Source organism: Phacochoerus africanus, chromosome 6 (assembly GCF_016906955.1).
Source record: "Phacochoerus africanus isolate WHEZ1 chromosome 6, ROS_Pafr_v1, whole genome shotgun sequence".
NCBI lineage: Eukaryota > Metazoa > Chordata > Mammalia > Artiodactyla > Suidae > Phacochoerus > Phacochoerus africanus.
In genome coordinates, this window is record NC_062549.1 from 99,738,546 (window position 1) to 99,762,219 (window position 23,674).

The 23,674-nt window shown below is 42.9% G+C and overlaps 1 long non-coding RNA gene and 5 other non-coding genes across 6 annotated transcripts; 1 reads left to right on the plus strand and 5 right to left on the minus strand.

Annotated features, from left to right (window-relative positions):
- Positions 1 to 7,786: 7,786 nt before the first annotated feature.
- On the plus strand, positions 7,787 to 7,860 carry TRNAN-GUU (transfer RNA asparagine (anticodon GUU)). The gene has a single exon. It is a non-coding gene; the product is annotated as a tRNA-Asn (tRNA).
- A 1,085-nt stretch (positions 7,861 to 8,945) lies between these two features.
- Positions 8,946 to 15,474, minus strand: LOC125129735 (uncharacterized). The gene is made up of 4 exons (XR_007135527.1): positions 14,109 to 15,474; positions 13,896 to 14,017; positions 10,845 to 10,919; positions 8,946 to 9,204 (listed from the first exon to the last, which is right to left on the minus strand). It is a non-coding gene; the product is annotated as an uncharacterized LOC125129735 (long non-coding RNA).
- Positions 14,364 to 14,436, minus strand: TRNAK-CUU (transfer RNA lysine (anticodon CUU)). Its single transcript has one exon. It is a non-coding gene; the product is annotated as a tRNA-Lys (tRNA).
- On the minus strand, positions 15,406 to 15,477 carry TRNAH-GUG (transfer RNA histidin (anticodon GUG)). Its single transcript has one exon. It is a non-coding gene; the product is annotated as a tRNA-His (tRNA).
- An 848-nt stretch (positions 15,478 to 16,325) lies between these two features.
- TRNAG-UCC (transfer RNA glycine (anticodon UCC)) lies at positions 16,326 to 16,397 on the minus strand. Its single transcript has one exon. It is a non-coding gene; the product is annotated as a tRNA-Gly (tRNA).
- Positions 16,398 to 18,412: 2,015 nt separating this feature from the next.
- TRNAE-CUC (transfer RNA glutamic acid (anticodon CUC)) lies at positions 18,413 to 18,484 on the minus strand. The gene has a single exon. It is a non-coding gene; the product is annotated as a tRNA-Glu (tRNA).
- Positions 18,485 to 23,674: the final 5,190 nt, after the last annotated feature.

The window sequence follows — 23,674 nt, forward strand, 5'->3', positions numbered from 1 at the left end:
TACAGCTCCGATTTGACCCCTAGCTTGGGAACCTCCAAATGATGCGGGAGCCGCCCAAGAAATTGCAAAAAGACGAAGAAGAAAAAAAAAAAGGAATTTGAGTTTTTTGTTTTTTCCCCTCTCTGAGCATATTGGATTACAGTTTAGAAGGAAACCAGTGTTTGCAGTCGTGGGCTTTGCAGCTGGGCAACCCGTTTCCCCAGGATACGTTCTTCTCTTCTTGCTTCGCTCTCCCTTCTGATCCACAAAGTCAGGGCCACTCAGAAAAGGCAGGGCTGTGGACAGAAGGACTATCGCTCCCTCATGGCTACCTCGGGGACTGTACTCACAGATCTGCTCGGCTCTGCAGGCCTCTGAGATCCAAGGGGGGTGCTGGCAGTGGGAATGGGGTGAGGAGGGGCCATACTTAAGGCTAGGACCAAAGAAAACCAACTGAAAAGCACAGGATGCCAATCGAATGTTTGGGTCATTGAAAGAATAGTAGTGCATCCTACTCGCCCTAGCAGCGGGAGGTTTCTTTGCTCAAATACAGAATATCTGAACCAAGACTGAGGTTACCTTTCAGTGCCTCACTGATGAGAAAACGGGTTTTTAGAGTCTTTAACCAATCTCCTTAGTCTCGAAATTGCCCACACTAGTATTCTCTGGATCCCTGTGGCCAGGGCCTGCTTGGATACTGGTTTCTGGGCCCACCAGACGTACCAAGCTTATTACCGAGACTTGGGTTGGGTCTGTGGCTAGGAGGCCAACCTTTGGGGGGAGCCTCCGTTCCAGTCCTGATGCCACGTGGACTTGCCTTCTGTTTGACCTTGGACCAACTCCTTCAATTTGCTGGGCCAATTTTGCAAGTGTCATGTGAAAATGATGATAAGTACCTCATGAAGGTGTTGTGTAGAATGAGATAACCTAACAATACACCTGGCATAGTATGCGGCTTATAATAAACATGTCCAGCTAGGAAACAAAGATAAGCTTGTACTTCGGGCTTTCGTAAGATTCAAAAAAAAAAAAAAAAAAAGTATTTGTGAATGCAACATCCACGCACAAAATAAATCAGTATTAAAGAATAAAAAAATTTAAGTGGAATTTACAGAACATAGACCCACCAAAGGGACTTCTTCACAGCAGCTTTGTTCATAAGAGTCCCCCAAGTGAAAACAATTCAAATGTCCAACAAGAGGTGAACAGATATAATTGTGACGTATTCAGCCCAAGGAATACGATGAAGTGAAACAAGTTCTTGATACCTGGCAACAATACGGATTAATCTCAAAAACATCCTGCTGAATGATGACAGCTACACACCGTGTGGTTCCAAGTATGTGAATACTGTCCAAAAAAAGAAGAGAAGTGAGTTTTGTTGGTCTGTTTTTCTCCCGTTTACCAGTTTGTTTTACAACGGAAGTTTCAGATGTACTTAAGAATGTTGAAGTAGGTTGTTTGAACATACAGTTTTATCAACATAGACTTGAGCAAGTTCAATAGGAAACTTTTTTACTAGCGAGATCCATTTTTCCTCTGGGGGTGCTACTCTGTTTAAGTCTAGAATGCGGGGAGTACTGTCAGTATGTTGTAGTGTCAGTGCCGTTAAGATGGGCAAGCGACGTAGTTCAATAATAGAGCTTTTCGAGATCCTCCCAGTACCGTGATGCAGATGTTTGATTTGGCATACTCTGCGGAAAAATGAACTTACAAAAGATGAATTAAAGTCAGTGAGGCCAAAGAAAAGGCTCGTGTCTCACCATTTGAAACTTGTTTCTGAAGAAGGCTAGAAAAGGGGTCAGGGTTTGACGCTCCTTCCTGGCCCAGGGTCTGCCATTGCACAGACACCAGCTTTCCAGTGACCGTGGAGTTCTTACCTGCTTGTGTCAACTGAAAAAGCGGCAGCCAGGAAACCCTCCTCCTCCGCAAACACCCCAGGTTCTCAGCACAAACGTCCATAGCCTTACAGAGCCAGTTGCCTGTGACCACGGAGGAAGAAGGACAGTGGCCCCAAGGTGACAAGCGGGCAAGGAAAAGGTCCACCGGGGACCTCGGGATGGACCCTTGGGCCCTAAGGGCCTTTGTTTGTGGTTTTCTCTCTTCCCCAGGCCTCTCCTCAGAGCCCGGGGGTGTGGGGGGGAGCTCAGGACTGTGGTTTCAGTACCTGGGGGGTCACATGTGAAGAGAGCAGACCCATCAAGGTAAAAAAACAAACAAACAAAAAACCCAGGAAAACTGCTGCAACTAAAGACAGGTACACTCACAAGGTCAAGGTTAAAAAAAAATTTTTTTTTTTTCCTGCAAAACGCTGAACTAGGCCTGGCGAAAACATAGGGGAGGCATGAACCTGCTTCTGTCTCTTACTACCTCCAACTCCCAACATCAAAGGTAGGATTTTTCACCAATTACTTTTCTTTTTTTTTTTTTTGTCTTTTGTCTGTTGTTGTTGTTGTTATTGTTGCTATTTCTTGGGCCGCTCCCGCGGCATATGGAGGTTCCCAGGCTAGGGGTTGAATCGAGCTGTAGCCACCGGCCTACGCCAGAGCCACAGCAACGCGGGATCGGAGCCGCGTCTGCAACCTACACCACAGCTCACAGCAACGCCGGATCGTTAACCCACTGAACAAGGGCAGGGACCGAACCCGCAACCTCATGGTTCCCAGTCGGATTCGTTAACCACTGCGCCACGACGGGAACTCCTACTTTTCTTTTTTTAGCAAAAAACTTTTATTTGGAATCAGTCTCAGCAAAATGAATGTTGTTGCCTCACTCCTATTTGTCACAGAACAAGATGCTTAGCTGGCCCGAAGGCAGAGAAGCTGCAGGAAGAGATCTGGCAGGAGCTGTAAATTATCGCAAGCCTGCCTACCAGCAGATAAGTCACATGTGTGAGCAGTAACAAAGCTGGTGACTTCTGCCCTTCCCAGGGCCCAAAAGAATATGGCAGCCACTTCCACTTCAGCTTTCCAAATTTTAGCTAATATCTTCCCATGATAACTCAGGACTCTTCAGGATGGGAATTCTGGGAAACTTGCTTCCAGGTTACCAAAATTGACACAGATCCACCACAATCAGCCTCTGTGGGCTTCACACCCATGTATATACACCTCACCCCTTTTCCCCTCCTTTTGAAACCATTCTTAACTTTCAAATAAAGAAAATAGCAAAGTCAGGCTTACCCCAAACAATGAAAACATGCCAACTCTTCCACAAAAGAGGGTAAAATCTCATATTTGTCTTTGAATGATTTTCATTCCTCTAGCTGAGTCACATTCTGCCTTTGATATTCTGTACCTTAAATACTGAGATTAAAAGTTAACTACTATCAGCACATTTTATGTTAGCTAGCAGTGCTATGAAAGAGAAGAGAAAAACATTAGTTATATATAGAACTATTTGTATCATAATAAGGAATACATACTGGTAACTATTACAGTCCTTGTTTTATGCAAATGTCACTGGTATTTATAACTGTCTTCTTCACTACAATGAAAAAGAAAATACAATTTAGGGAGTTCCCCTTATGGCTCAGCGGTACCAAATTTGACTAGTATCCATGAGGATGCGGGTTCCATCCCTGGCCTCGCTCAGTGGGTTAAGAATCCGGCATTGCCGTGAGCTGTGATGAAGGCTGGCAGCTGTAGCTCTGATTCGACCCCTAGCCTGGAAACTTCCATATGCTGCACCTGCGGCCCTAAAAAGCAAAAAAGGCCATAGATATTCAGGAATTCCGTCTGTAGTACAACAGGATCAGCGCTGTTTCTACAGTGCTGGACACAGGCCCAGTGGTCATAACAGGTGCTTCACATATTTTGTCCATTTTTATGGTTAAGACAAGAAGACTAATCTGGTGGCAATACTATGCTATAGCTGTAGGTAGAAGTCCTGAATTCTTGTCAGTGCCTTTAAAATTAAGGTCTAATCACATGGATTACTGATTTCTAAATGATGTGAACATTTTCCCACATTTACAAATGATCTGGTGTGAGGATTTTTTTTACTTTATTAACAGCTACAACAAAGTCTGCTGTGTTTACTTTCAGCATGGTGATCCCACGGTACCACAAGGAGATCTGCGCTGTGTATCTTGTTCTTTGTTATTCCAACACTTTGACTATATGCCACCCCAAAGTAGGCTAATTTGGTATAAGAATTATTTTGAGCTAAAAGCATTTAGAAAACAGCAAGTGCAATTATTCTTGTCACCAGAGACAGGCCAAGAAGAAAAGGCCAAGAGAAATCCACACAAACAGACCTTGTTAAAATAACCTGTATCTTCTTTTAGTCTTCCCACAGTTTACTTTTTCACAATCATTTCTCATTACCAACCTAGTATATAAACACTTAGCTTAACCACTTCTTTGGGTTTTCATTTTCCTATTGAAGCTCCCATGAACACGTGAAAATCTGAATGTTTTCCTCCTGTTACTCTGCCTCATGTTAATCTAATTCTCAGGCCCAGCTAGAAACCAACCCTAGGAGGGTAGAGGTGAAATTTCCCCTCCTCTACAGTCTCGTAGGACCACAAGAGAAAGGATTAGTAAGAGGCCATCTGTAAGGGGCCAGAAATGGTCCTGGTAGAGGAGATTGTGTAGACTTAGTAGACTTAGAAGAAAATGCTAGAATTCCCAGAATCAGATGGGTAGAAGAGTGAGAGGCTGCGTTAAAAGACAAAGGTTGCCCAGAAAGACAAGCTGTCATACAACTGGGAACCAGTGAATAAATTTCTCCTTTCATTCCATCTCTTTCTTCCCCTTTCCTCTTCCTCTTCCCTGTCCCATCGGTTTTCCCTCTGAATCTTCCTTCCCATTTCTTCCCCACCAGTGTTTAGGCTGCACACAGAGCCTGGGGCCTGATCCCACCAATGTTTTTCTCCTCGTGCTCGCTTTTTTAGCCTTTCTTCTACCAAGAATTCTTTTGGTGATCTGCGGAAACCTGCCTACCCTTCTCAGATTAAAGAATTTTAATGTGTAGAACAAGACATTTTGAATTACAAAAGAAATCAATTACTTTCAAATACAATTGTCTTTGTGAGGCTTCCACAGTTTGTTAGAAAAGAGCGGGAAGGCTGAATCTACACAATCAATCTCCCATTCCTCCACCCAAGACAACCCCTGAGTTGGGGTGGTGTAAAGAGAACTTTGGAGTTCTGTTGTGGCGCAGCGGGTTATGAATCCAGGGTTGTCACTGCTGTGGCCCGGAAACTTCCGCATGCCGTGGGCTCTGCAAAAAAAAAAAAAAAAAAAAAATTTAAAAAAGAAAGAGAGAGCGATCCATCTTGGGTCCCGCTGGTCTCAGAGAAACGAAAACTACTGGACATCACTATTCTTTACTATCCAAAATGAGGAAAAAGTAGTGGTTCCTGGGACCGAGTTCCAAGGAGAAGGACCCTGCGCCCCCTAGTGGCCACCTGGGGGAACAGTACAGTCTGGCAACTCGGTACCAATCCAAAGAAAACATGGCAAAACGCCGGGGACGCTGGGCAATTCTGAAGACCTTGAAATTAGAAGTCGTGTACGCTACAAACTGAGCTAGCAAGCTGACGAAAAGCCGAGCTTCTCTTCTCCACACCGGCTTGGGATCAGTTGCCCGAATGTAAAATGTCTGCGCCAAAACCACCGAAGGCAACATCGGCGAGTTGCTGATGAGGAAGCTGGTTTGTAGAGAGTTGATGGATTTCCTCTCAGCCAGGGCTCATCGGATCGGCACTGTCACGCACCAGGCCTACCGGGGTAGTGAGTAGCAACTGCTGCGCAGAGATGGGGTCAGGCTGAGGGAAGGACCCCATCCTCCCCTGGGGCTTTTACAACAGCCTCTCCTTGTGCTCATTTCCCACCAGACGGAACCCCAGACTTAGATGGAAAGGACGTTCAAGATAAGTCTTTTTCCCGCGTTGCTGTGGCTCTGGCGTAGGCTGGCAGCTACAGTTCCAATTGGACCCCTAGCCTGGGAAACCATATGCCGCGGGAGCGGCCCAAGAAATGGCAAAAAGAAAAAAAAAAAAGTCTTTTTCAATTCATCCCAAGAGGTCCCACAGAGACCTACAGGATCCACCTCCTTTTCTGTTGCTGGAATTTTCTAACTTCCTCGATAATCGTGTGGACTTTTCTCCAAGGTCTTTAGACACAAGGGCGAGTTCACGCAGAGCCAAGTGCTCTTTCTGTACCTTAGCCCTGCGCATCCTCCGCCTCTTCTACGGGGGCTGTTGGGGAAATAAGAAATCGAGGCCCAAAGGAACACGAATATTCATGGAGTATTAGCTAAATTTATTATTGAGAGAGAAAAAAAATCAAGGTGTATGCTTGCACATAGTCTGCACAGGGCTGTTGTGTATTTGCAGTTCTATTTATGTGGAATTAAAGCTAAAGTTGTCATCATCCTACACTTTATAAACAGTCAACATTCATCAATCTGCTCCAATAATGATATGAAGCTTACTCTGACATCCTGTTCGTCAGAATTTTTACCAGTATCTCCTGCAGTGCCTCTGACAGCGCATCGACCTGACCGTATAAAGGGTTGGTAACATTCGTCAACATTCCTCTGCCAGCCAAGGGGCGCGGGGAAGCAGGGAGACGGGCGAGCGTCGGACTCCCAGGCGGGCGGGGCCGGGCTGGAGTCGGAGTTGCCCCAGCGCGTGGTTTGTGGCTTTTGGTTCCTCGCTGCGGTGAGCAGGGAATTGTGCGTCCCCTACCGCGCAGGACCGCGGGCGCCTTGCCGCCTGCTCCCAGGTTTGACTCCGGTGACAACTCAAGGCACTGCGGTCTTTAATCAGGATTTCAAAGACCATCAGTCATTCGGATTCGAGCTCATCCACAGGACACAGTCACGGCCTGCGACGTGGCCGACAAAGAGGAGGCAGGAGAGGGTTATCAAAGCCGTTTTATGAAAACAGGCATTTCCCGTATTCTTTTGGCCTTTTTCCTCACTGTGCTGAGCGCTCGCTCGCTCTCTCCCCTCTCCTCCCTGGGCTGCCCCCGACTCCCACTCGCTTTCTTCTCTTCAGCTTCGCCTCTCCCTCCCCTCCCCTCAGGACGGACAACCCCAGACGAGGCTGAGTCGCGGCCCAGGATGAGGAGCTCAGTTCCGTCCCAGTGCGCACGTGTCCAAAGTCGGGAACTTTGCTTGTTCTCAGCCAGCTCCGGGGTGGGGGTGGGGAGAAGCACCCCCGGCTTTGAGAAACCTCTCCCGTCTTCCCTCTCTGGCGTTCCTCGTAGGCCTAAAAGCTTAAGCGCACAGTGGACTTCTTGGTTGTCCTAGGACCCGGTGGCAGAATGCACCCTTCACCGGGCATTTCTTGAGTGCCTATTAGATGCCAGGCCCTGCCCTGGAGGACCGGCTGCATCGCGGGCAATTCCCAGGTCCTGCCGGTTGAAGTTCACACCTAGAGGCGTAGAACGTGGGCGGCGCAGCGGGGGCACAGCCAGTTGGTATCCTTCGCACACCCGCCCCACGGGTCCTGTGGGTACTCACCGTGAGCGCTACGGGTGAAGCAGGGCTAAGAGGGGTAACGCGGACCGCTTCAGCCGGAGACGCTGTAATGGGCACCTGGAGCCGGGCGGCTGCTGAGGCTGGGAGGAGCAGGTGGGATGGCCGTGGATCTGGCGTTCGGCTGTCAGAGTCCCCCGGCTGACCCCCAAACGTTCAATCAGTGACCAAACGTGCCCAACGACACCAAGTCTTGGCTTCAGTGTCTCCCACCAGCACCCTGGGTTTAGGGAGTATGAGAATCTGAGGTTCCTAGGCAGAGGCTGAAAAGCAATTTCTGAGATCAGGAAATGAATTGAAAGACTGAAGCTTCTGTGTCTCTGTGGCGCAATCGGTTAGCGCGTTCGGCTGTTAACCGAAAGGTTGGTGGTTCGAGCCCACCCAGGGACGGCTTGCTTTTACTCTATCGAAGTCTTTTCTAGCTGCTTGCAAACTTAGATTCTCTGTTAGCCAGCTCTCGCGGTTCTGGAGGGTACGAGATCAAGGCGCTGACAGATTCAGTTCTTGGTGAATGTCTTCCCAGCTTGCAGAAAGCCTTCTCACTGTATCCTCCCATGGTAGAGAAAGGAAATCTCTTCGGTTTTTATGAGGACACTAATCCCAGCATGGGGATTTCCCTTTATGAACTCATCTAAACCTAATTTCCTCCCAAAGAGTCCACCTCCTAAAACCATTATATTGGGGACTTAGGGCTTCAACAGATGAATTTGGGAGGGACACATTCAGGGCATAATTGGTGGTTGCATAAAGAGACATTCCTCAAGTGTCTCAAATGCCTCCTTGCCTCCATTCGATACAGTCACACGAAGATGGGAGAGAATTTGTTCTGCAGTGTGTTTTTGTGTCCCCTCCCCCCGCCCCCCAGCATCTGGAAGTTCTGGGGCTTAGGGATAGATTCCCATCGGGGGCTACCAGCTACCTAGGGCTCTGGCAACCCTGGCTCCTTAACCACTGGGCCAGAGGGGGGACTCCTTTTCCTGGAGGGTTTGTGTGTGTGCGTGTGTGTACACAGGAAAGCAAAGGATTGTAGAAAGATAAATTGAGAAAATTCTCAACTCCACAACTCGAGCTCCCAGTTTCTCAAGGTCAAAAATATACCAACCTGGTTGTTTTTAATAATCAATTTTATTTAAAAAAAAAAAAAAGAAAAGAAAGAAAAACAGTTCTGGAGTTCCCTTCGTGGCTCAGTGGTTAACTAACCCAATTAGGATCCATGAAGATGTGGGTTCGATCCCTGGCCTTGCTCAGTGGCTTAAGGATCTGGCGTAGACCGTGAGCTGTGGTGTAGGCCACAAACTTGGCCCAGATCCCACGCTGCTGTGGCTGTGGTGTAGGCCAGCAGCTGCAGCTCTGATTGGACCCCTAGCCTGGGAACCTCCATATGCCTTGGGCGAGGCCCTAAAAAGACAAAACGAAACAATTTTATTTTCAATAAAATAAAAAGTTATTTTCAATAAAGTTAATGAACATGACTTTATTACTTTTATTACAAAGTAGTCACCTACTTTATAAGTACATATTAAAAACCTCAGACAAACCAGGCTGTATTTACCTGATGTAACTCACACTTGACCATAAGAGTGCTCCAGGCCATTAAGGAACAATCACGGCTTTTCCTCGGGCGCTTGGACAAGTAAAAACCTCTAGGAATTTCTGAAAGCATCATGATCCAGGGGTTCCACAGGATTTTCTTTGTTTTTTTCTTCCTTCCCTTGTCTGCTTGTCTGATCTGAGCTAGAGGTTCACAGATATTAATCCAAAAAACAAACAAGAAAAAACCCTCAGCCCCTGCATTTTGAAATTCCAGTCTCATTACCAGTATTTTTGTGGAAAAGAGAATTTAGCTATGGTATGAAAAACATATCAGTTAGAGAACTTTTAATGAGGTTGGAAAGCTCTAACAAGAAAATAGGGTTTTGACAAACAATGCTTGGAGGAAAATTTAACTTCGGGTTTATAACAATCAGAGGAAAAGAAAGATTGAACCAAACACACACATACATATCTCCAGTCCACAGAGCATATACCTCAAGAAAACAGATATTCTCAAGTGAAAGAACTCAGGAAATACAAAACTTTTTCGGAAAATGTATTTCATACCAAAATGCAGCTAATGAGGAGATAATTTCACGGTTAAAAATCTCAGGAATGATAGAAATGTACAACACAAAACACGAACCTCCTATAATCTGTAGACTTTAATTAATACTAATGAATTAATATTGGTTCATCAATCGCAACAAATATACCACTCCAATGCAAGATATTAATAATAGGGGAACTAATGTGGGTGGAAGAAAGACAATATGTGAGAACTCTCTGTATTACTTTCTGTTCAATTTTTCTGTAAGCCTATAACTGCTCTAATAGTCTATTGATTTTTTTTTTTAAATCTCAAGAATAAAAAGACTGTATTTGCTGGGTGTTCTGCATTTGTCCCTCCAGATACATTCTCACCATTATTCACTCTATTATATGCCCAGGAAAGTTAATCTTTTTGAAGTGTGCAAAAGGGCTCCTCTGCCCACTGGCTTCCGTTTGGCTACAGCCAGTGGGATGCGCTGGTTGGGAATGAGAGGGGCGGGGGAATATGAGGTCAGAGTGGTTATTTCCTGCAGTTTGACAGAGGTTCTGTTTCTGCCCCCCTCCCAAGGCCACAGCTATTGTTTGGTGCCACTCTGCTACAGTTACAGCCTTGCCTACACCTCTCACTTTCCCAGGTTGGAGGAACGGCTCTCTCCCCTTGCCCAATCAGGCCTAGTACTCCATCTCCACTGTTGCTAGCCCTGCGATGTCACACTATCTGCTCAGTGGGCTACCTTCCCCTCTTAGAGCCAGCAAACCCTCTCAATCCTCAGCAGGTTTGGGCTTCAGAGAGCCTCTGAGAATGTGCCACAGAGTTATCGGAAGCTCATTGCCTCTCTCTTCAGCTCATTAACACAATAATTACAGCATTCTCCTTCAAAAATACCCCTAATAAAATGTTTACAATCTTATGGGGAAAATTCTCCCTAAGCATAACATAAAACTCAGAATAAGGGACAAGATTAATACATTTAACTACATAAGAAGTTTATGAATTTGTTTAGCTATAAAAAAAACCCATAAATAAATCAAGCCCTTAACATCAAGCAAAACCAAGGTCTGAGTGATTCAGCCCGTAAACCCATAAAGATTTAACAAACCTCTTTTACCCAGTGACTCTTTTTCTTTTGGCCACAACTGCAGCATGTGGAATTCCTGGGCCAGGGATCAAACGCACACCATAGCAGTGACCTAAGCTGCTGCAGTGACAACACCACATCCTTAACCCACTGCACCACAAGAGAACTCCTTAACAAGTCACTTTTAGATTCAGGCAGTTTATTACTTACGTAGACAGCAAAAGGAAGGGTAGTTGAAGGTACGGACCTCCTGGGTCCTCATCTCACACATCCAAATGGATGACACTGAAACAAAAGGGATCAGCGATTGTCATGAAAGTTGTGAGAAACCGTGTTATCGAGGAGCCAATTCTAGACTGCAGCTAAATAGTTTTAGAGTCTGCAGCTGTCCCTAAGGGAGGGGTGAGGAGATGAGCAGAAGGCCTCATATGTCATCAGAACCTGGAAGGCAATAAGAAACTCTGCCAGGGTAGACAGGAAGGAGAATGAGAACTCTTTTTTTTTTTTTAATAAAATTTTATTGGAGTATAGTTGATTTACAGTTTTGTGTAAATATTCAGGTTTGTATAAATATCGTGTAAAGTTTCAGGTGTAGAGTAACATGACTCAGTTATACATACACATATATGCGTTCCTTTTCAGATTCTTTTCCCACATAGGTCACTACTACACGGTCATTACGATATGGGAATTGAGGAGATTTCTCTGTGTTATGCAGTAGGTCCTTGTTACTCATCAATTCCATATAGAGGAGTGTGCACAGGTCACTTCCTCAGTTTCAACCTCCCATTTTATCCCTCCCCACAACGTTTTCCCTTTGGTAACCATAAGTTTGGTTTCAAAATCTTTGAGTCTGATTCTGTTTTGTTAACAAGTTTTCCTGTATCAATCTTTGTTCAATTTCACATATGAGAGATCTCATATATTTGTCTTTCTCTGACTTGTTTCACTTAGTATGATAATCTCCCAGTTCATCCATGTTGCAGAACTCCTTTCAACTTAGTTTTAGATTGTATTATTTTATTAAGAACAATGTTGAATGTTAAGTATCTTTTCATATGGACAATAGCTTTTGATATTTTCTTATATATATATATATATATTTTTTTTTTTTACCGCACCTGGGACATGTGGAAGTTACTGGGCCAGCGATTGAACACACACCACTGCAGTGATGACGGCCTATCCTTAACCGGCTGTGCCACAGGGGAACTCCTGTTTGCTATTTTTACTGGGTTGTTTCTTTCTTACTGGCTTGTAGTTCTGTAAATATTGGGGAAATTAGCCTTTCGTACATGATGTGTGTTCTAAGAATGTAGATGTCGTATATGGTATGGTAAAGTTAGTGTGGCCATAGGAAGGAAAGAAAACCAGAGAGAAGTTTATTATACTTGCAGTTCCCAGAGAAGGAGTCACCACAGCCACAGGGCAGCACAGGAGCCCAACCCGAAGGGTGTTAAGCTGAACAGGTGGGAAGCAGAGAGAGCCAGAGCTTGTGGCCAGAAGGCTTCACTAGGGTCCTGAGTGGGGTCTAGGGAAAGCAAACCAAGATGGGAAAGAAGAGAAGGGAAAGGGAGGAGAGAGCGGGAGGGAGAGGTGGAAAGAAGAGGAGGGAGGAGGGGTGAGTTAGAGTCCAGGGCTGGGGTTGCTTAACAAGGGGTTTCAGCTGTTTGTGAGTGTGCATTCACAATTAGGGCTGTGAGAAGGATGTTGATGCACCAAAGCATTAACCGAAAATGGAGAATTTTAAACACAATGTGAGTTGGAAATATTTCCTCAAATTGTCATTTGTCTTTGGAATTTGCTTATGCAAGTTCCATTTGATTTCTACAATTAATATTTCCTCTCAGGACCTAAGTTTGTGTCATAGTTAAAACAGCCTTTTCCACACACACACACACACACACACCCACCCAAGATAATAAAATATTTTTCATGTTTCTACAAGTACATTTATGTTCTTTTTCATTATTATTTAAATCTTTGATCATATTGGAACTTACCCTTATGTAAAGGGTATGGCATTCATTGACCATTAGTTTTTCCCAGACAGCTACAGTAGTAAAAACTGCACATTAGACTTATTGATTCAATTCTTCTTTCTGATTTATCACATTTCTTTATGTATTTTCATCTGTTTCTGGATTCTATGCTGTCCCATTGATTGTTGTCTATTCATATATGATATTTTACTGTTTTAATCATTATAATTTATGGCATTTTAATATTTAATAGTGTTAATCCTTCCTTATTGTGCTTTTTTTTCCCTTATTGTGCTTTTTTTAAAAAAAGAATTTCCCTCAGTATTACTGCTTGTTCTTTAAAAAAATAAAAAGTGTTTCCAATCCCTGGCCCAAGAACGTCCACATGCCATGGGCACAGCCAGAAGAAAAAATTTCCCTAAAAAAAGAAAAGAATTTCCCTCAGTATTACCGCTTGTTCTTTTTCCATTTAAACTTTTTTTTTACATTTTTTATTATAGTTGATTTCCATTTAAGCTTTAGAATTACTTTGTCCAGTTTGAATAAAAAAGAAAAAACATTTTGATATTCTAATGAAAACTATATTAAATTTAGACACCAAGTTAAGGAGTGGTGCTCTTTTATGACGTTGAGTCTCCTACCCAAGAACATGGTATACCTTGGTTGATGGGAAAGAAATTTGCCCTAGCGCAGTGGTTCCTGAATTTGAGCTTTTACCGAAATCACCTGGAGAGCTTAAGTCTCAGATTGTTGGTTGGGCCCACCTCCAGGGCTTCTGAGTCTGCCGGTCTAGTGCTTGAGAATTTGCACTTCTCAAAAGTTTCCAGGTGATGCCGATGCTGTTTGTCTTGGCACCACAACTTGAGAATAATTGTCTAGCGCATTGATCATCTTGGAGATGGTTGGTGGGGCATATAAAGGCGACTAAAGCATATTTATAAACTTAAAAAAAGTAGAGCTGGTGAATGACGCTTAGGGAGAAGTGGGGAAGATCGGTCTGAGCTATACGATGTCCAAACAAGGCTTCCATTTACCTTGAAAACCAGCTTAATTCATACCGCCTATCCTAAGAGTGAGTGGGAGATTTGGCAGGAATAAATGTAAAGCAAATAACGTCGTGCTTTCAGGGCAGAACGAAGTTCTTGGGTAGATCAATAAGTAACTCAAAAGCGCTTAGACGCAGCGCAGCTGAGACCGCCTACATCCGTTCCATGCAATCTCCCCACTAGCCTGAAGGCGGCCTTCACCCATGCTCGTACTTTTTTCCTATCCTACTTACTTTTTGCTCTTCCGCGTTCCTTCTGAGCTCCCTTTTCAGAGCCCTCTTCTCTTTTTCGTTTTGAGACATTCCGAAACGAGTTGTAGTTCACAGCCCTTTGAGACCGATGAACGTTTCAAAACCTAAAAAGTAAAGACATGCTCCTTAGCACCTAACAGAGAACATTTTAACCAGCTAAGAAAGCAATTCAAAACCTCATCGAAAATTTCCCACCAACGAGAAGAGAATGAAAGTGTTTTCATTTGGTTGTGTCTTAAGGCGTCTTCTCCATGCAAGCGGTGGATTAGAGCCTCCTGGTCTCAACCTGAGGTGCTGGAATCGGTAGCCCGGATTCCTCTTTTTCCTCAAACTGGGGCGAATAGAGGTGATTTCTGGACGAATTTACCGAAGTTTAAAAACAACGGTGGCCACAGGGATATTTAGAAGCGGCTGGTTCAGTTGGTAACTAAGAGAAGAATCAAAACAACCCGCCCAACGTGGGGCTCGAACCCACGACCCTGAGATTAAGAGTCTCATGCTCTACCGACTGAGCTAGCCGGGCGGTCGTGACGAAACGCTTCTACAGGAGGTACAATTTCTTTCCGGAGCCAAACTGCATGATTTGAAAGAACTCTTCGGCTCTAGGATTTTGTAAACTCAACAGTCCTATTACTAAAGAGAAACTCAAGACTTCCAGAGTGATGGGACTGCGCGGTGCCAGGCAAGCTTGCTGAGGATTCGGGAATCGCGAATCCTGAAACCTCGACGTTTCCGCAAATTCCTTTTGAGACTTTTTGGACAGCAAATTCCTTTGAGAACCCTGTTTCTGGGACCCGGAATCCTGAAGAGAGGGTGAAAAAGCTCGAGGGAACGGAGATGAGAGGAGCAAACTGCTGCGGGGAGGAGGAGGGGAACGGGGGCCTTTCGTGCCCCGGACTTTGGGCTGCAAGCCTCCTGCTTCCTTCTTCTTCGGAAACCATTTCCCCCACGAAACCTTGACCACCAGGGGGTGGAGTGGGGCTGGGGCCGAGCGGTGGGTCACTCGGAAAACAGGTCCCACTCGCTATTCATTTGGGGCACGGCATTGCTTTTAAATACTAACATTTTGTGTGACTTGCATAAAAGACTATGTTGATTACGTGTAAAAGCCCCACTGAGAGTTTAAATCGGATGAAATTTAGAGCCTCAGGCGTGCGTGATCGACGGAGATTTCACTGCACTCTCCTAAAGGTGCATTCTCCAGCCTCTGGAAGAGACACAGTTCCGGAGTCATCAGCAAAAAGCTGTCTCTCTCCTCTGCTCGGGTGAGAGCAGGCCTCGGCGGCAGCTCGGAAAAGCTCCATACCGCGCTGAAGCGTCCCTGCCAGGGCGGGTTAGATTTGTCTGGGTTGGCGAGCGGCGGAGTGCGCTGAGTGGAAACAATCGTTCGTCTTATTCGTTGACTGCATTGCTGAGATGTGGTCTTGAACAAAGACGGATTACCTTTAAAAGGTTTGGGGGAAAAACAGAAAAGGGGTCACCGCCGAAAGCATGCCGTGACTCGGATTCGAACCGAGGTTGCTGCGGCCACAACGCAGAGTACTAACCACTATACGATCACGGCGCGCCAACTGCCAGGCGGCGGACAGCCGCTGGATTTAATGTCATTTGAAACAGGATTGTATAACTGGGGCGGCGACTTTATTTTGCTCGGTTATCTTGGTCCACATATGTTAAAAGCCCAAGCGTTTCCAACCCAACAACCTTGAAGCCCTGACACTGGAGTCTGGGTCTCAGAATCCCGTGATGCTGGCGCCAGCATCACCCCATCTGCTGGACAGCGAAAGCCCAGGTCCTGACTTGAGGTCTGAGAGTGGACTGCGTTCCCAGCCGCCCCCGTCTTGTCACTTTTCTTTCCCCTCCAAAAAATTGAGTCGCTCCGCCTAAGCCGCTAACTGCAGAGGATTTTCCTCCTTACAGTTTACCTTGTACCCTGGAATTGAGGTTTCTGTCCTCTGAATAGTGGAACCGGCAGAGCAGCGAAGTGGGGAGCTGCGAAAGGGCTTGAGGTCCCCTTTTGTTTTTTGTTTTTCCTCGCTCCAAGTAACTTCGCTTGCGCTCTCTCAGGAACTTCGGGCTCCTGGGCTGACTTCCTTATTCTGACTAGTAGATCTAAGCCGCCTCCGAGTATTCAGAAAAACAAATCTATCAGCCTCCATTTCAGACATTCCCTAAAGACACCCCCCCCCCCCAAGAAAAAGGCAATCATAAACTCGTGCGAAGCAAGAAACCAAACCCAGAAGACGGGCTTGGCAGCTACAAGAAAAGTGGATGTTCACTCTCGGTAGAGACTCCCCTAAGTCTCAGGGTCTGAAGGCTTTACTGGTGATGAAAGGCTCTTCTCTGTTTACCCCTTATTGGCCCACTCAAATTTTCTGGAAAAAAAATTGGAAAAGTGAGGAAAACGACTCTTGCGTTGGCCGGGAATCGAACCCGGGTCAACTGCTTGGAAGGCAGCTATGCTCACCACTATACCACCAACGCTTCCGCAAGAGGATCTTGGTTTGTTTTCTTATGACTACTTCATAGTGTCGGTCTGACACTTTCCTGTTTGGGGATTGGTGTTAAAGAGAAATATTCAACACAAAGCCAAAGGAACGAAGAGGAAAAGAAGCTCTCTTAGTTTTCTCCTATGACTATACTGAAAATTCTGTGGTAGTTTTTAAACGATTGGTTCAGAAATTTAAGGAAAATCAATGCAAGTTTATCTGTTATCATTTGGGGTGGGCCTCTGAAATCCAGGGAAAGACTTCAGCCTTGATGCTGGTGTTAATCTCTGTACACACATGGTTATGCATTTGAGAGTGCTTTCCTCAGTACGAATGCATAAAGGTAAAGTTGCAATTGAAACGATGCATACATTTTTAAGCTTTAGATATACATTGCCAAATTGCTGTGTGGAGAGATATCACCAATTTTCATTTTTCAGTGGGTATTGCTAAATTACATGTCAGCTGGATATCATCATTCTTTTTTAAAAAATCATTCTTTTTATCTTTAGGAAAGTGCAGTATAAAAATTTGGAGTCTCATTTTAATTTGCATTTATTCTATTATTACTGAGATTGGTCATTTTTCATAAACTTACAATTATTTGTATTAGTTTTGAGACAACTAATACTTTGTCTATTTTTTTTTCTATTGGGTATTTACATTATATGTATATTACTGACTTATACTAGTTTGCCGCTTGTCCTTTAATATTACTTATAGGATTTTCAGATAGGCAGTTTTCTGTTTTCATGTAGTCTAACCCGGCAGTTTTATCTTTTATGATTTTTGCCTCTGTTTCTACCTTAAAAAAGTCTTCTTCAGCCCAATACTGAGACAGTTATGCACTAATTTTTAAAATTTTTCTGTTTTTGCATTTAATTCTTTAATCCATTTAACATGTGATAGGAGGTGATAATTCCACTTCTATAAATTTATCCTAAAGTAATATACACAAAGGATATACACAAAGATGTATTTACACAGATGTTCATCAAAGTGCTACTGTAAAACAAAAATTTTAGGAGGGAAAAAACTAAACGTCCAGAAATATGATTGATTAAATCCATTTTAATGAAAACTCACATGAGTTTTTTAAAAATTATATGTATATTGTCTATTACTTGTGGGAGTGTAAATTAATACGACTTCTAAGGAAGGTATATTGGCACTATCCATCCAGAAATGCCCATACATTTTGAACCAACATTTCAATTCTGAACGTGTATTACATACACGTGCAAAATGACATATGCAGATTATTTATGACAGTACTGTTTGTAATAGCAAAGGATTAGAATAACCAAAACATCATCAAAAGGAAGCAATTAATTATGGAATATCAATACAATGGAATACTATGTTTCTTAAAAAAAAGAATAAGGAAGCTCTTCCTTCATGTCTAATCTGGAACTGTTTCTAAAATATGTTAAGTGAGAAAGGCAAAGCTCAGAAAAGCATACATAGATTGCTATCATTTGTGTAAGGTGGGGGGAGCATACTTAAATATATACATATATGTGCATGTACTTGCATTCACAAATATTTTTATTTGTCATGTGCAATAGAATTACTTATATTTAAAATATAATTATAAAACAACACTGGCTGCCTTATTTGAAGGAAACTAGATGGCAGACGTGAAATTTAGATTTATCAGTTATGCCCTTTTGCATATTTGAATCCTAAACCATGTAAATATATTGTCTTTACAAAAATTAAATACTTAAATTGAAAGCAAATATATTGCTGAAGTATATATTGGAAAGTGTTAGAAAATTAGTAACTTTTAAAATAGCTGGTAATAAAATAGTATGTACAGAGGTAATATATTTTCTGTTTCAGAAACTTGATAATACTATCAGCAAATCATAGAATTGTAATTGACTTTTTCTTTATGTTCCATATTTACTGTGTTTCAGCTATGGTCACCCATGCGGAACAGACTCAAAGTCCCAAAGAATTACGTTACGTTGGAAATTGGAAAAAAAAAAACAAAAGGCTTCGTCGTTCCCTGACCGGGAATCGAACCCGGGCCGCGGCGGTGAGAGCGCCGAATCCTAACCACTAGACCACCAGGGACGCCTGCGAAAACCTGCCATAGAAAATGTATGAGGCTATTTTAGCATGTGTTGTGCTTACCCCTCTTAGAGGACATATTCGACCTCGTCGAAAATATTTCTTCCTCATACTTGTTTTTTGGAGTAGGAAACCCTTGAGAGAACTCCTCAGCATGGATCCCAAAGCTGAGTGAGGATCGTGTATACACGATCGCAGTTCCCAAGACCAGAGACAGATGTCCGGAGAAAGGAGAGAAAAACTGAGTTAGGAAACCCTCAGCTTCACGTAGTTGCCGTGATTTCCTGAATTGGGATCAGCAGAAAAGTAAAGCTCTCCAACTGGGCTTAGCCAAACTGACCCGGAAAATTTCCTGAAGGAATACAAAGGTCATCCGTCGTGTAACTCTAGGAGATCCTGGTCCTATAACAGCTTCCCCGCCCCCATCTCCCATCTTTTGGGAGTTTTTGTTGGCCAAAACGAACATTACAGTCGCGTGAAAGTGACTCAGCCTATGGGTGCGTGGTGGTCAGCAGGATCTGAGCATAACTGATGGTGGGAGAGTAAGAGGAAGTCAGAGTTTTGGAGCTTCAAAAACTTTAAATATGAAGAAGGAAGAGGGAGTGAGAAGAAAGAAAAGAAAACTGGGGTGCATGCCTAGATTGAAGGAACTCTGAAAACCATACCCATCGATGTATGCAAATTAACTTTACTGGAGACAGAAAAGAAAGCAATATGGCAAAATGTTAACAATGAAGCTAGGTGAAAGGTAATCGAACGTTCAATATTTTATTCGTTCAACTTTTCTGTAGGTTTGAAATTTTTCGAAATAAAAATTTAAGAAAACCAAAAAAGAACAATCAAAAGTCTCCCCTCAGGCCTTTTTGCAGGTCACTTGACTGCAGTGTGATTAATTCTCTTCACATGAGTTCAAATAGAAATTTTAAAAAGCAGCCCCCACGATCTAACATCAGAAAACACCTTTGATAATAAAGGAATTAAAAATTGAATCATCACTGATGTGTACATATCAGCAGAGCCTGAAAGGAAAAATGAATGATAAGATATGGAGTGTTTTTTAAAGTTTTTTTGTTTATTTTGCTTGTAAATTTTTAATGTTAAAATGATGTGTAAAGAAAGTGCTAATCCTCCAATCATCAAATCTCCACTGTCCTATGGGTTTAAATGTCATATATTAGGGAGAAGAGTAACAAAACGCTAGACATTTATTTTCAGAGAAACCAAGTAATCTTGCCACGTGTCAGCAAGGATTCTAACAAAGCCCTCTCCTTTTACTCCAGCTCCCTCCCCACAGGGCAGCTACCTGTACTTTAAGGTTGAAAAAAGTATCTAACCCTCAGAGCAACATGTTGGGACTGTATCCAGAGTGGGTACAAGGTAACAGATTTTATTTCTCCATGTCACAAAGGAAATCAACCTCATTATGTACAGGTCAAAAGCCCATTTTCCCTCTGCCACCTGCCGGTAATTTTCTGTAACAAGAGAAACTAGGCAGTAGTGTTAACTCCTGGAGCTTGTAGCCATCTTTTCCAACATCAAAGCACCAGGAGAAACATCATTCAGAATAGGATTAAGTTTCCTTCTCTTCCTGACACCACACACCTAAAGATGGATGAGGGAGAGTGCAATTCATTCACCTCATTCCATATTCTGTTTTGTTTTGTTTTGTTTTTCCTTTTTCAAACATTTACAGATTATGTGTCAGACTAGCTACTGAAGATACAAAAAATATACTTAAAGAGCTCACAATCTAGAGGAAAATCAAATAAACAAGTGAATAAAAGAGAATGGATCAGAGAAGATTGAGCAGATGTATTTTGCCCTACTCCGCCTGCTAGTACAACTAAAAACCCTGGACATTGCATATAGAACAAACATTGGAGACTCTGAAAGATGGAAAGAGCCAGACCATCTAGGAGCCTCAGAACCCAAGGAATCACACAGAGGCGATTTCTCTGTTACCTTTTTGCCGCGTGTATCCCAGACTTGGAGCTGAAGAAACTAGCAACACGGAAATGTCAATGGATGCAGCCAAATAAAACCAAACAAGACCAAAACAGCAGCAACAGCAACAAAAGCCTGCTTTCTCTGGCCAAAGGACCAGGAAAGAGGTAGCATAGCAAAACAGAAAACCTTGAGATAATAACTGCTCTACTCCAGACAAATGCCACAGAAAGAATTGTGGCTCACCTCTTCCCACACCAGCAAAGGAAGTACCTAGACTTCCACTCCAGGTAGGCTTGTAAGGAAGTGTTCCTCCTCTTTCATGCTGGATTGGTCTCAGAAGAAACTTGGTAGAGAAATCAGCACTTTTACAAACATCCGGGGACAACAAGGCCACTCCCATCTCTCAGTGTCAGTGGAGGTCAGGTAGCGAGCTGGAACTCCTACCCCTGCCCAACAGTAATGAGGAGCCCCTCTCCTCAGATGCTAATGGAGACCCAGTGGGGAACATGGACTCCTACACCTGCCTGGCTGTTAACAAGGCACCCAGGCTCCCTCTTCCTCTACCTGATTAGCATCAGAAGAAGCCAACTAAAACAGAAGGTTTAAATAAGATCCAGGGTCCCAAATGTGCAAACTTTCATTTTAAAAAAGCACTCATCATACCAAGAATGAGGAAGATCTTGAACTGAATGAAAGCCAATAACACCTAGATGTCATAGATGGTAGAATCATCTGACAAAGATTTTAAAGTAGTCATCATAAAAATATTTCAACAAGCAATTATGAACATGCTTGAAATAAATGAAAAAATGGAAAGCCCCAGAAAAGAAAAATTAGTAAAGGGGAAATCCAGTGAGATCTTTTTGTAGATGTATGCTAAATTATTCTACAGCTTATATGGAAAGGCAATGGAAGTAGAATAGCAAAAACACATTTTGAAAAAGAAAAACTAACTCAAAGTGGATCACCAGCTTAAATGTGAAGCATAAAATGTCTAGTAAAAAAAAATACAATAAACACTTCATGATCTAGAGCTAGACAAAAACTTGACACCAAAAGCATAACCCATAAAAAGAAAAATCAGTAAAGTAGACTTCATCAAAATTAAGTATATTTGCTCTGCAAAACACCTTGTTATGAGGATAAAAAGACAAGCTGCTAATTCAGAGAAAATATGTGTGAAGCACATACCCAAAAAGGACCATTATCTAGAATGTATAAGGACTCTCTAACTCAAAATTATAAAAAACAATCCAATGAGAAAATGGTCCAGGAGTTCCCGTCGTGGCACAGTGGTTAACGAATCCGACTAGGAACCATGAGGTTGCGGGTTCGATCCCTGGCCTTGTTCAGTGGGTTAACAATCCGGCGTTGCCGTGGGCTGTGGTGTAGGTCGCAGACGCGGCTCTGATCCTGCGTTGCTGTGGCTCTGGCGTAGGCTGGCAGCTACAGCTCCGACTCGACCCCTAGCCTGGGAACCTCCATATGCCGCGAGAGCAGCCCAAGAAATAGCAAAAAGACAAAAAAAAAAAAAGGTCCAAACACGTGAAGGACCATTTCCCCAAAGAGGATATACAGATAGCAAATAAGCACATGAAAAGATGTTTGGCATCATTAGCTATTAGGGAAATACAGATTAAAACTTCAATTTGATATCACTACATATCCACCAGAATGGCTGAAATTAAAAATGACAACCTCAAAAGCTAGTAAGAATAATGCAGAGAAACCAGGTCACTCATATATTGCTTGTGAGAATGTAGAATGCTACAGCCATTCGGCAAAGCAGTTTATTTTTTAAATATGCAATTTCATATGCCCCAGCATTTGCACTTCTGGACATTTATCCCCAGAGGTATAAATGTATAAATATAATCCCCAGAGGTATAAAAACTAGTATTCACACAAAAGCTATGCACAAAAGTCTATAGCAGACCTACTAATGAAAGCCATAACCTGGAAACGGTGCAGTTGTTCTTCAACAGGTGGATGTTAAACAAACTGTGGTACATCTATAGCATGGAATACTACTCAGTAATAAAAAAAGAACCAACTGTGGATGCATACACAATTTGGATGAATCTCCAGAGAATAATTTCTGAGTAAAAAAAGATAATCATCAAAGGTTACATACTCTAGTCTGTTTATATAACATTCTTATCAAAACTGTAGAAAAGAAAAATGGGTTAGTTGCTGCCAATTGTTAAAGTGGAGATGGAGATGGGAAGGAAGTGAGTATGGCTGCATGAGGGATCCTTGTGTCAGAAACATTCTGTATCTTGACCATATCAATGTCAACATATTTGTTGTAATACTGTATTAATTTCTCAAGGTATTACTTTTGGAGGAATGTGGATAAATGCTACTCAGGGTCTGTCTGTGTTTATTTATTTTATTTTTTTATTTTATTTTATTTTATTTTTTTGTCTTTTTGCCTTTTTCTAGAGCCATACCTGCAGCATATGGAGGTTCCCAGGCTAGGGGTCTAATCGGAGCTACAGCTGCCAGCCTACACCACAGCCACAGCAACTTGGGATCTGAGCCGCCTCTGCGAACTACACCACAGCTCGTGGCAACACTGGATCCTTAACGCACTGAGCAAGGCCAGGGATTGAACCTGCAACCTCATGGTTCCTTGTTGGATTTGTTAACCACTGAGCCACAATGGGAACTTCTTATTTTTTTAATTTTAAAAAAATTTTGTTAAAGTACAGTTGATTTACAATGTTGTACCAATTTCTGCCATACAGCAAAGTGACCCAGTTATATACATGTATTATCTTTTCTCATATTATCTTCCATCATGTTCTAATATAGTTCTGGATATAGTTCCCTGTGCTATATAGTATGATCTCATTGCTTATCCATTCTAAATGTAATAGTTTACATCTACTAACCCCAGACTCCCTGATAATCCCACTCCCTCCCTCCTCCTCCTTGGCAACCACAAGTCTCTTCTGTATGTCTATGAGCCTGCTTCTCTTTTATAGATAGTTTTATTTGTGCTATAGTTTAGATTCCACAAATAAGTGATATTATATGACATTTACCTTTCTCTTTCTGACTTATTTCACTTAGTAATGAGAATCTCTAGTTGCATCCATGTGGCTGCAAATGGCATTATTTTGTTCTTTTCAATGGCTGAGTAGTATTCCATTGTATATATGCACCACATCCTCTTAATCCATTCATCTGTCAATGGACACTCAGGTTGTTTCCATGTCTTTGCCATGTGAATATGTGTTG